This window comes from Muntiacus reevesi, chromosome 1 (assembly GCF_963930625.1).
Source record: "Muntiacus reevesi chromosome 1, mMunRee1.1, whole genome shotgun sequence".
Taxonomy (NCBI): domain Eukaryota; kingdom Metazoa; phylum Chordata; class Mammalia; order Artiodactyla; family Cervidae; genus Muntiacus; species Muntiacus reevesi.
In genome coordinates this window covers 76,621,160-76,633,093 of record NC_089249.1, presented here as the reverse complement: position 1 = coordinate 76,633,093, position 11,934 = coordinate 76,621,160, and positions in this window count along the sequence as shown.

Below are 11,934 nucleotides of genomic sequence, written 5' to 3'. Positions count from 1 at the left end.
ATTTGTTGAATTAATGAACAGTGGACAAGGAAGAAGGAATCTTGCTGGTTCCCAATTTAGCTTGGGGTGGGATAGGGGCAGCTGGTGAGACGGGAGAAGACTGGGGAACCAGCCCTAATGAGATAAACTTGCCTGTTGCAGGTGAGGGGAGAGGAGTTGTCTTTGTCCCAAAGCCTTCTGGATGGAACTGAGGATGGTGTGAAAGGCTGGCTGGCTTCCACCGTCACGTCACGAGTGCAGGAGGAACCAACAGGCCAGAGGACAAGGAGAGATGGGAGGGGGAAGGGTTCGGCAGAATGAGAGGCCTGCTTCAGGCTGGGCCAGACGCACAGGGTTACCTGACTGTTTCGGACAACTCGCTCACCAGCAGGGGACCGGCTCACACCACCTGGGCTCTGAGTTTCCGTCTTCACTGCCGTTAGCACGAGGCAAGCGCTGTTCTCAACTAGAACTTCCTAGGCCGTCAGGTCTGGGGGCAAGTGAGAGCTTACCTGGAGTAGCCTCCTCACTTGCCAGATGAGGCTCAGAGAGGGAAAGTGACTTGCTACACCAAGTGTGGGTGCTCCCCACCGCCCCACTCCTATTCCACAGCACGTTCTCCTATACTCTGCTGCCTTAAGACTTAAATCATCTGTAAAAGCGCTTCTCAAACTCTAATGTGCACAAGAGTCGCCTGGGGATCTCTTTAAAATGCAGATTCTAATTCAGTGGGACTTGGTGGAATTTGAAATTCTGCATTTCTAACAAGCTCCTAGGTGATCCCAATGCTCCTGGTCTGTGGGCTGTACTGTGAGTAGCAAGAACCCATGGAAAACAGCATCAAGGGGCTGTGGGTGCTAAAAAGTTGAGGAATCCCAACAACAAGGTCGTAATGTAGAGCACAGGGAGCTATTCCACACCCTGTGATAAACCATAGTGAAAAAGAATATGAAAAGGAATGTGTGTCTATGAATAACTGAAGCACTTTGCTGCATAGCAGGAATGAACACAACGTTGTTAACCAACTATGGTGGTGGTGGTTTCTAATTCGTGTCCAACTCCTGTGATTTCAGTGACTGCAGCCGCCAGGCTCTTCTCTTTGTCCATGAGATTCTCCAGGCAAGAATAGTGGAGTGGGTTGCCATTTCCTTCTCTAGGGGTTCTTTCTGACCCAGGGATCGAACCCCACCTGCATTGTAGGTGGTCTCTTGCATTACAGGCAGATTCTTTACCGACTGAGCCACCAGGGAAGCCAATGATAGTTCAATGAAATAAAATAAAGAAGTCAAGGAGTTCCATCCCTGCCCTCTCTACCCCCACACCCAGAGGTCACTGGGTCTCTTGCTCTCCTTGTCTCAGGGAACACTCTGCTCCAGGGTGGGCCAGCTGACAAACCTACATCCTGTTGATGACAAGTGTGTTCAGGGGTCACCAGTCCAGCCTGAGCAGAGAGAATCTGTAGAAGTTAAGGCAGACAGGTCCGTGCCCTGTGAGTAGGTCCATGCCCACTCTGAATCTGGGTGAATAGGTTTTCCCACCTGTCCATCTGTCTCTAAACTGATAGCTGATATTCTAGGATCTTCTCTCCTTCCTTCCCTCCCCTGAAGCAGATGTCCCTACTCCTCTGCCACCCTCTTTTTTTGCTCTATCTATTGGGAGTCAGATGCAAGCATGCTAAGTTGCTTTAGTCGTGTCCAACTCTTTGTAACTCTATAGTTGTAGCCTGCTAGGCTTCTCTGTCCATGGGATTCTCTAGGCAAAAATACTGGAGTGGGTTGCCATTTCCTTCTCCAGGGGATCTTCCCAACCCAGGGATGGAACCCGTGTCTCTTAGGTCTCCTGTATTGGCAGGAGGGTTCTTTACCACTAGCGCCACCTGGGAAGCAACTCATTGGGAAGTTCCTCCTTTGTCTAATCTCCAGCTGCTTGGGGATCTTTCCTACCTCACCTCAGGAGAGCGGATGGGGAAATAGGGGGTGCAGAGGTAATAGATGCCGAAGGAGGAGTGTTCCTTGGAGGAAGTAGATATAATGCCTAGGGCTGCCGTGCCTGCTGGATCTGATAAAGTTTCCTGATCTGGAGGGTTTGAGATCTCAGGCTTAGGATCTGGCAAGAAGGGAACAATAAACCCACTACAGAGCAGACACTCAGGGCGCCCTGCACTGTGCGGAGGAATTGACACATCTTGAACCTCACGGGAAGTATCAGCTGAGATGGAACTCAGAGGTGCTGAGTGACTTCTCTAGGGTCACACACACAGCTCTTAAGTGAAAGAGTGGAAAGCAAGACCTTAATTCAACATTTATGATATTCAGCCACCTAGGTAGGCTACCCACACCCTCTCTCCTTCTCCTTCAAAGAAAAAATTAAAAATACTAAGTCAAAGTAGGTCAAACCTTGGGTTTCCTAAATGCCTCAGCCTCCTCCTTGGCTTCTCCCATGTTTGTGAGAGTCCTTCCTGGATCCTCACATGTCTGAGGAGCTTGCTGGTTCTGGGTGTGGAAATCCTCACTGCTGGTAAGTCCTGCCAAATGTCTTCCCTCTAGTCCATGTTTTTCTGCTGGAGTCCCTGAGCTGGCCACGGGGAACCCTCAGAGAGGAGTGGGCTTTAGTTCTACCTTCACATCAAAGAATTGCTCTGGCTGTTTAACCTTAATTCCTCATACTTAAAAAAAAAATTGTTTTAATTGGAGGATAATTGCTTTCCTTATTGTGCTGGTTTCTGCCATATATCAGAGTGAATCAGCCAGAGATATACCCATATCTCCTCCCTCCAGAACCTCCCTCCCATCTCCCTCCTCCTTTCACCCCTCTGGGTGGTCACAGAGCACTGGGTTGAACTCCCTGTGTCACACAGAAATGCTCACTAGCTATCCATTTGATACATGGTGATGTATATTTTACATTTTACACATGCTATTCTCTCAATTCACCCTACCCTCTCCTTCTTCCACTGTGTCCACAAGTCTGTTTTCTATGTCTGCGTCTCCATTGCTGCCCTGCAAATGGTTTCATCAGTACCATCTTTCTAGATTCCATACACATGTGTTAATATATCATATTTCTTTTATGACTTATTTCACTCTGTTTAATAGGCTTTAGGTGCATCCAGCTCATTAGGACTGATTTTAACCCACCTTCTGGTGGCAATGCTCCCCAAGGCTGGGGGGAGGTGTTCCTACTCTATTCCCCCCATCTCCCACCTCCCTCCTTCTTGTCCTGTGGGCTGGGGATTGACGCAGGGGCAGCTCTAACAGGCCTTGCACAGCCCCTCCCGCCCCTACTACAGGATCAGTGCAATGGCCTGAGAGGATGAGTATTGAGAACCATAAATCACAAAGGATCATAACCCAATCTTGAATGATCAGAGAGCCTGCTCTTAAGGGCTTTGTATTTCCTGATGGGTTATAGTATATAACATAGTATATATGTATATGTAAGTATATAGACAACAATTATTATTGTTGTCATTACCATTATTCTGATTATTAATAATATGATTAATCCCCTTGACCAGCTGGCAAGGGCCCATTACAACACATGTAGGTTTTAGGTCATTATTTAAGAAAAGCAACAGAGATAACAATGATAAAATAGAGAGTAAGTCTTAGCCTGGTGGTTGGAGCCAAACAAAATGTCCCAAGCAGATTTTACCTTTTCAAGGGTTTACTTAATATGAATTGGGCCCCTATCATGCCCCTAGCTTTAGGCTTGACATTTTTTTCCCCTTATGTTAGTTACTTCATTGAATCTTCACAACGATCCTTTGTGGTGGGTATCATTATCTTCATTTTGCAAGCTGAGGAAATTGAGGTTCAAAAGATTAGGAGACTTGCATAAGATCCCAGGGCAAGTGGTGGAGCCGGATGGAAACAGGTCTGTCTGACTCCAGGCTCCCAGCTGTAATCAATCAGGGCAGAAAACTTGGTAGCAGGGGCGAGGCTGGCAGTAGGCCCTGGGGTCCTGAAAGAGGCGCTCCAGTTAAACCTAAGGAGTGGGCTCTTTGCCTGAAAGATGATCAGTGGGGACCCCAGGAAGCCAGAGGACATCAGACGGGCAGGGTGAAATACAGAGACAGTGAGAAAGACAGGAACACACCCAGAACTAAAAAACCCTCAGAGTTCAAGACCAAGGTTGCCTCCATGCAAAGTAGGAAATTTATGCCTCAAAGACACTTTGTTGTTGGCCCTTCTTAGGGGCTAAAGTGGATTGTCCCCATAATCTGATTGTTTGGACACAACCAAGTCTTCTCAGCGACTGCTTGATTGATGCAGTGGGAAGACAAACTGTTTGTAAATTCAAAGGCAGCTGAAAGAGAGGGCAAGTGAGTCAGTGAGGAAGAGAGTGAATCAGAGAGGATGAGGCAGACAAATAGCACTGTGGAAATTGGATGCTGTGGACACAGGTGAGGTCCAGATACCACCCCAGGAGAGACCAAAAGAGCAGAGTGGAGAAACCAGCCCAGAGGGGCAACCAGGAAAATACAGGCTGGTGGACTGGGGGTGGGGTGGGGTGGGTAGTATTTTCTGCTGGCGAGCACTGAGCAAACTGTGTATCCCTCACCCCTCCACCAAATCCCCAATCTGATTAGAAGCCTCTAGTCTCTCCCCTTGATCTCAGCCCCAAGTAGGGAGTGTTAGTCCTGAGACCTTCCTTAATGCTATTAGTGAAAGCAGCTTAGGTGGGTGAGCAAGACTGGGCTGGGGGCCTGGGAAGGGCAAAGCCAACACCTTTTTCCTTGGGGAGTTTGGGGGAGGAGCTGGGATAGTTGTCTGCCTTCACCGAGGACATCTTGTCCCTTCTGTCAAACCTAGAGACTCTAGGGCAGAGGACCCCTTCTGGATGCTTCCTGGCTGGGAATCTAGCCAGCTGAACCCTGTCTCCCTCCCGCAGGCCATCAGCCCACGCCTGTGAGAGACACCGCCTTCTCCACCACTGCTCCTGCCAGGTTCACCCTACTTCTCCTGAGCCCTTCCTTCCTCCTCCCCAGCCCTGAGCTCCATCTCAACCTGCTCCTGTTGTCAGCTTCCCCGCCCCACACCCAGGGGTCTCGGATCTTTACCTCCTCTTCCCCCAGCCCCTCCAGACCCTTGCAGACTGTCTCTGACTTTTGCCTCCATGGTCCCTGGGGGCCATGGGATTTAAAAGGTTTGTGTAACTCCATGGAGTAGAAACCCAAACCCAGACACCTCCATGCTCCACCTCCAGACCTGGCAGGAAGGGTGGTTAAAAGTCGTGGGGGAAATCCCAGATCCTGGAAGGACCCATGGGTTAGGGGATGTGAATTAGGGCGTCAGGAGACCAGCTTCCAGCCCCACACCCACCCCTGCCTTGGTCTGGCCCCTCCAAGTCTCTGTTTCACTTTGTTTGACCTTTAATTTTCAACTGTTTCCTCCTTCCTTGCAGTTTCTCTCCTCTCCCCACTTAAGTCTCCTTCCTCCTTCTTTCCACTTCCCGTCTGTTAAGCCTTCCCTTGCCTCACTTCCCCAACACCACCATTTTATTTTGTCTCTGTGGTCCATCCTTTTCTGTTTCAGTTTCCCTTAGTTTCTCTGTTCCTTACATCTTACGTCTACAAATCATACTGTCTCATGTCTACAAACCTCTCTTGCCTCCGCTGAGCCTGTTTTCCTTCTTACGAGTGCCTCCCCACCCTCACCCAGCCTGCCCTGTCTCCATCCCTGTCTCTCCTTATTGTTTCTTTTTTTCTTGCCTCTTGTGCTTTCTCCTGCCTTCCTGTCTCACTTATGCTTCAGAGCTGCAAGTCAAACCCAGGCCCCCAGCCTCCTGACCTGGCTTCTACAGCCCCTTCCCTCCTTTCCTCCCCCCCGCCAGCCCTCCAGCGGCCCCTTGCCCTCTCCCCCAGCACAAACTCAGTGTCAGTTCCTTTCATCTCATTCCCATCAGCGGGGCCTCAGGGGATCCCCCTGTCTGGACACCCCCTGATCCTTCCCTTCATCCCCCACCCAGGGGACAAGAAATCCCCTCCAGCAGGCGCTGCTGAGGTGGCTGAGGAGCCAGGCCAGCCAGAGGAAGTGAAAGCTCCCGGCCAAGTGCTGAGCTGGGATGAGCTGGCAGACCTCCCTGGGGCTGAGTAACAGGGACCAGGAATGCAGCTGTGGGCAGCGGGCCTCTGGGGCGCTCTCCTCAGCCGGGGGCCCCTGATGTCTTCTGACTCAGTCCCTAGCCCTGAGAGCCGCATTGCTTCCAGCCTCTGCCTCAGCCCTCGTCCTCATCCCCAGTCTTTCCATGAGCCCTGACTTCAACTTCCACTCAACCCAGCTGAAGACCCCACCCTGGACCCTCTCCCCATGGGGCCCCGCTGCCCTTGAGCAGGGCCAGAGAGGGGCGAGAGATGGCACCCCTCCCTTCCCCGTCTCCTCTGGTCAGTTGGGAAGGGGTTGGGAGTCATGGGACCTCTCTCTGCTGTAGGAACATCACCTTCGGTGCCTCTCCTGACTCACACAGCCCACATCTGTCCCCACCATTGCAGGGGGTGCTCCTGCCAAGGGTCACCCAAGTTCTTAGATTTCAGGCTTCTTGGATCTCCTTCTCTGGGAGGGAGCTAGGCATCTGAGGAAGCGAGGGAAGCAGATAGACGGGGCAGAATCCCATCACCCCATCAGAGATGTCACTTCATCCCAGCCTGGCTCAGATGGGAGCACAACCTTAACTCTGCCCTCGCTGGGCCACCTGCTGCTCCTTCGCATGCCCAGGCTGTAATGCCCACCCCCTCAGTGTCAGGGGGATGGCAGCAGTGACATGCTGAGATGCTGAACTCCCTGTAGGCAGAGACAGCAGGGCGCGGGGATGGCTGAGACCCTCATTCATTCAGCGCCCAGAGCCCAATTCAGCCCCATGAATCCCAGGAGTCTTCTCTGCCCCAGGGAGCCGGCATCTGACTCCAACTGTGCCCCATCTGAGGAGAAGAGCCTGGTGCCATGCCAGACCCGCAGTCTTTCCACCCCTCTCTCTGCCCTACCTGCCCCACACCTGCCTCTGCTCTGCCCCACGTCTGTGTGGAGGAGCCCGGCCCCTTCCAGGCAGCTTCAGCGTGGCCCTCAGGTTCTCAGCTTCACCCGATGCCTGTGTCTCTTTTCTTCTCCCCTTCCCAGCTGCCCCACAACTGGCTCCCCAGCTGGGGTGGGGATGGGGGTGGGGGCGGAGAAGGATCGACCCCCTGGCCGGCCCCCAGACCCCCTTACCTTGCGGCAGCAGCCAGCCGGTCCGGGCTCTGTCCAGCGGCTCCTTCCAGTCGCACTCCTCGCCCAGCGACCCCTCGCTCATCACACGCTGAGTTAGGGTTACTTAAAATGAGAGCGGGATCTCCAAGCTCCCGGGGGAGCCGATGTGGTTTTTCAGACAATAGCTTTAACCCTTCAGGGGCCAGTGGTACCACGGCCCGCGCCCTCTCCACCTCTGTGTGAGTGGGGGGGGTGGCGTGGGAGGGAATGTCTTCCACTGGGTCCTTTGCATCCAGAGCCCACCTCTGGGGCAGATGGCTCCTGAAACATCTAACCAACAGAGAGACTGATGAGAGGGCTGCTCCTGCCTCAGTTTTAGGAAAAGGGACAGAACGGCCCGGAAGTCCTTCCAGCTGTCTACCCTTCCCTCTGCATCAGCGCTTCTCTCACAGAAGGTCCTGTGGAGATAAGAGTCCTGGCCTGGTAAAGAATCCCCTCTTCACAACCTTTGACTCTTAACACTACCTCACTCCCCGTTTTTCCCTTGGAGTCCCAGGTCCCACCTCTGCTCCCACACTGGGGATGAACTGTCATAATTTGTAATTTTCCTCTTAGTCTCAAGTACTAACATGAAACTGATAGTTTACCCAATCACCTTTTCTCTAAGGTTTTTAAAGCACTTGTTATGTCTCTCTCCTCTTAGGGCTATAGAAAACAGACTTTTTACTTTCCTTTTCTTTATAAATACTACTCAGTTAGACAGCAAGAAGAACTGCCACCTAAATCCTGAACCAGATGGGAGAAAGGAACTGCAGGGGCATCGGGTGTCCCACTAAGACAGCAGGAACAAGAGAAGGTGGTAGGATTCCAGCTTACACTGGGGAGGGCATGGAGGATTTAGGTAACTGACCTCAGGGGGAACTAGAGGAGTGAGGATGTCAAAGACCGCAGCCTCTGTTTTTAAGTCCTGGGGACCAGGGGACCCTGGAGCCTGTTGGGCCCGGGTCCAATCTCCGCAGTCCCCACGGGGAGGAAAAGATTGATGGCTGTCATTGGGGAATCAATATGATTTTCTTTTTTTTTTCTCTCCCTGACTCTAGGAGGCCAAGTTTCTCTCTCTATCCCTTGCTACTCCTCCATCATTACACAGCCCCTCCCAGTCTCAAGCTGATCGAGATGGGAATGGAGGGCCATGGAATTAAATTCTAGGGGTTGTTTTCTGGTTAAATCAACCGAAGCTAACATGATGGAAAGGTGAGAGAGAGAGGTTGATTGATGGAAGAGACAGGAGCTGGGGGGCCATGAAGAGAGAGTCCTTGTCGGGGGCGGAGAGGCAGAAGGACGGGGCCTGGAGCCCATCGAGGGCAGAAAGGAAAGAAGCTGCAAAGAGAGGGATGGTCCAGAACGTTGTTCCAGGGAGTTGGGTGCAGGGAGAAGGGAGGAATATTAGCCAGGATGAGATAGACCTGATTGCTATAGAAAACAGAGAGCTACAACCAGGACGACCTGGGTTAGTGCCAAGACAGTTTACTCTGGGTATCTCCCTCAGGTGTCACTGTGTTTTCCCACCTGAAGAGCTGGCTCTGCCCCCTGCTCCCCTTCACTCCATCACATTTCCTTCATTTAAGGATTTAGGATGATCTGAGTTCAAAGCAGGAAGAAGCCAAGGCCAAGGAGAGGATTCTGGGGAGGAAGAAGCGTTCCCCACTCCTGCTCCAGCATGAAGGCCCCATTGGAAGAGCAGGTGGTGGCAGAATCTTTAGTGGGAGGACTGGGACCTCCACCTTGCCTGGGCCCCAAGGGTCTTTCGGACCACCTGATGCCACCACAGCTCTCCTGCGAGGGCCACATCTGACAGGCTTCAGGAAGGGAGGATCAAGGCTCTTCTGCTTTCCTACTTCCTGCCACCGTCCCAACTCCCAGGAAAGTCCCTCACGTTGCTAACTTCAAGTCCTTTCGAGAATCAGAGCAGCTGCTTCTGAGACAATTAGGGTTTCACCTTTTCTCTTCTGCTGCTCCACACGCTGTCCCTACCCACTTCCTCTTGTATTCCCGTAAGCCTGATCAAAGTGTCCGCCTCACCACCCCCACCCTTTCTGGCCAATGCACATTTTGATTGCTGGGCCTCCTCGAGGAGGTTGGCTGGAATTAGGAACCCCGGGCACTTGGTACAGACTTTGGCTTCTAGGATGGGACCCTGGGCCTCCTCTGTTTCTTCCCCAAGACACAGGCAAATGGCCTAGTGCCCTTTGGGGAAGGGTGTCCGCTGGTCAAATCCAGACCTTTCCTTTGCTCTTTTTTTTTTAATGGCAGCTCAATAAGGTGTGTGGATCTTAGATTGACCACTAAGGATTGAACCCATGCCCCCTTGCTGTGGGATCATGGAGTCCTAATCACTGGATCACCAGGGAAGTCGCTTCCTTTGGTTTTCTGAGCATCTCTGTGAGCATCAGGTGCCTGCTGCAGTGTCTGCACAGGGGGCTGTCCTACCAAAGATTGCAGAGTGAACCAGAAATGAACATCCCTCCAGCTCCCCACACTCTAGACCCTCCAACTACCCTATCTTGGCAAAAAGCAGCCTCAACCTTTTTAAAAAAAATAATTTATTTTTCAATTGAAGGATAATTGCTTTACAGAATTTTGTTGTTTTCTGTCAGACCGCAACATGAATCAGCCATAGGTATACATACGTCCCCTCCCTCTCGAAACTCCCTCCCATCTCCCTCTCCACCCCACCCTTCTAGGTTGATACAGAGCCCCTGTTTGAGATCCATGAGACATACAACAAATTCCCATTGGCTGTCTATTTTACGTATGGTAATGTAAGTTTCCATTTTACTCTCTCCATACATCTCACCCTCTCCTCCCCTCTCCCCATGTCCATAAGTCTTTTCTCTATGTCGGTTTCTTCATTGCTGCCCTGCAAATAAATTCTTTGGTACCATCTTTTTAGTTTCCATATAGATGCGTTAGTATATGATATTTATCTTTCTCTTTCTGACTTCACTCTGTGTAATAGGCTGTAGGTCTATCCACCTCATTAGAACTGACTCAAATGCATTCCTTTTGATGGCTGAATAATTTTATGAGCTGCCTTATTGAGCTGTCCCTTCATCAGTCGATGGGCATCTAGGTTCAAGCAGCCTCAACTTTTGAAGCTACCTTCAAACCCCTAGCTTTGTATCTAGTACCTCTATGTGGCCTGGTCCAGCCTCCTAAACACCCCGGACGCGACACAGTAATGGGGCCAAGTGAGGCAGGGTGGAGACCCCATCCCTATATGGTGACAGGAATCAACAAGACGCCGCCCTTTTTACTTTGGGGCTTAGAGATGGCCCTGGGTGTTTCCCAGGGTCCACTTGGGGAGGAGTCCCTCAGGGCTGAATGTGGTGCAGGGTGGGGCTGAGAGGAGTCCCTCTCCTCAGCTCCCCCTCCAGTCCCCAGGGCTTAATGGCACAGACTCAGGCATGCAGACTGCTTTCCCAGCAGCAAAGCCAAGGATGCTCTATTTGCGCCTCAAGTGGACTTTTCCTGTTCTAGTTAGTGACTTTTTTTCATACTTGAGTAACCAGCCCGATGGGCTAAATTCCCAGCCTATCGACACTGTCTGACATACTTTGTATCAAGCCCTCATCACCCTAGCTGGGTCTTTTCAGGTATCATTTGTGCCTTTGTGACTGTCTGACATTAACATGGGCAGGACTGAAGAACCACAGATGGGATCAGGCCCTGGGGAGGGCTTCACCAGGCATTGTGGGGGATGTGGGGCTTGCCAGGTGGGGTAGAGACAGGCAGGTGGTGCCATCTCCTCTCTGAGGAACAGGATAAGAGAAAAGAAGAAAAGATTCCTCATCTTCACTCTCTCCTTTTTCTTCTACCAGGATCCGTTCTGCGGTCGTGGCAGCCAGTGGACTGAAGGTGGGGGACCCCGCTGTTCCAGGAGGGTCTGTTTGGGGGGACTTGGCTGTTCCAGGATGTACTGTCTGGCCAGGTTGGTGTGATAGAAGGAGATCATCCCTTGAGAAGCACTCCTTGCCAGATGTTGGTGAAAGAGGGTTCATCCCCACTGGCTCATTCCCTTGACTCCCCATTGTTTCCCAAGACTGGCTGGGACCCAATGCACCCTTATTGGGGAGTGATGGTGACTGATTCTGGACCCAGAAGGAGGGAGGAGAGAAGAATTGAAGGGAGGGAAAAGGGACATCCCTGAATGTGGGGATAGGGTCCTCGGGTGGCCGTAAAGGCGGAAAGGAAAGGAGGTGTGGGGAGATTTTGGAATCAGACTCAAGGAGACAAAGAGAAGGAGACAAAGAAGAGGCAGAAGGAGAGGAAGAGAAGGAGAAGGAGTTGATGAGGTGGAGGGAGGAGGAGGTGCAGCTGGTGGCAGGGCTGAGGCAGCCTGGGCTGCGGCTCTGGGATGTGGGGACGGGGGAGGGGAGCTGTGGGTTCGTGCGTGCTGCCAGGGGCTGGTGTCGGTGGCGACTCTTCATGTCCCATTAGTGGCAATGGAAGGTGACATGTGGGGATCGATACCAATCGAGGCAACAGACTCCCAGTAATAAACCCATTTCACTCACACTTCTCCACCTCCGCCACCCGACCCCAGGAGAGGGAGCCAGGGCTTCCCACGCCACCCCCGGTCTCCAGAGAGGCTGGTCTCAGAGCTGTCCCCAGCTCTGGCTCCTGGTCGGGGGCAGGACCCCCACCCCCCAGGCAGAGGGACCTTCAGGAGGGTGGGGGGTGCGTGCTCTCGGTTTGGTTCTGTGAATCT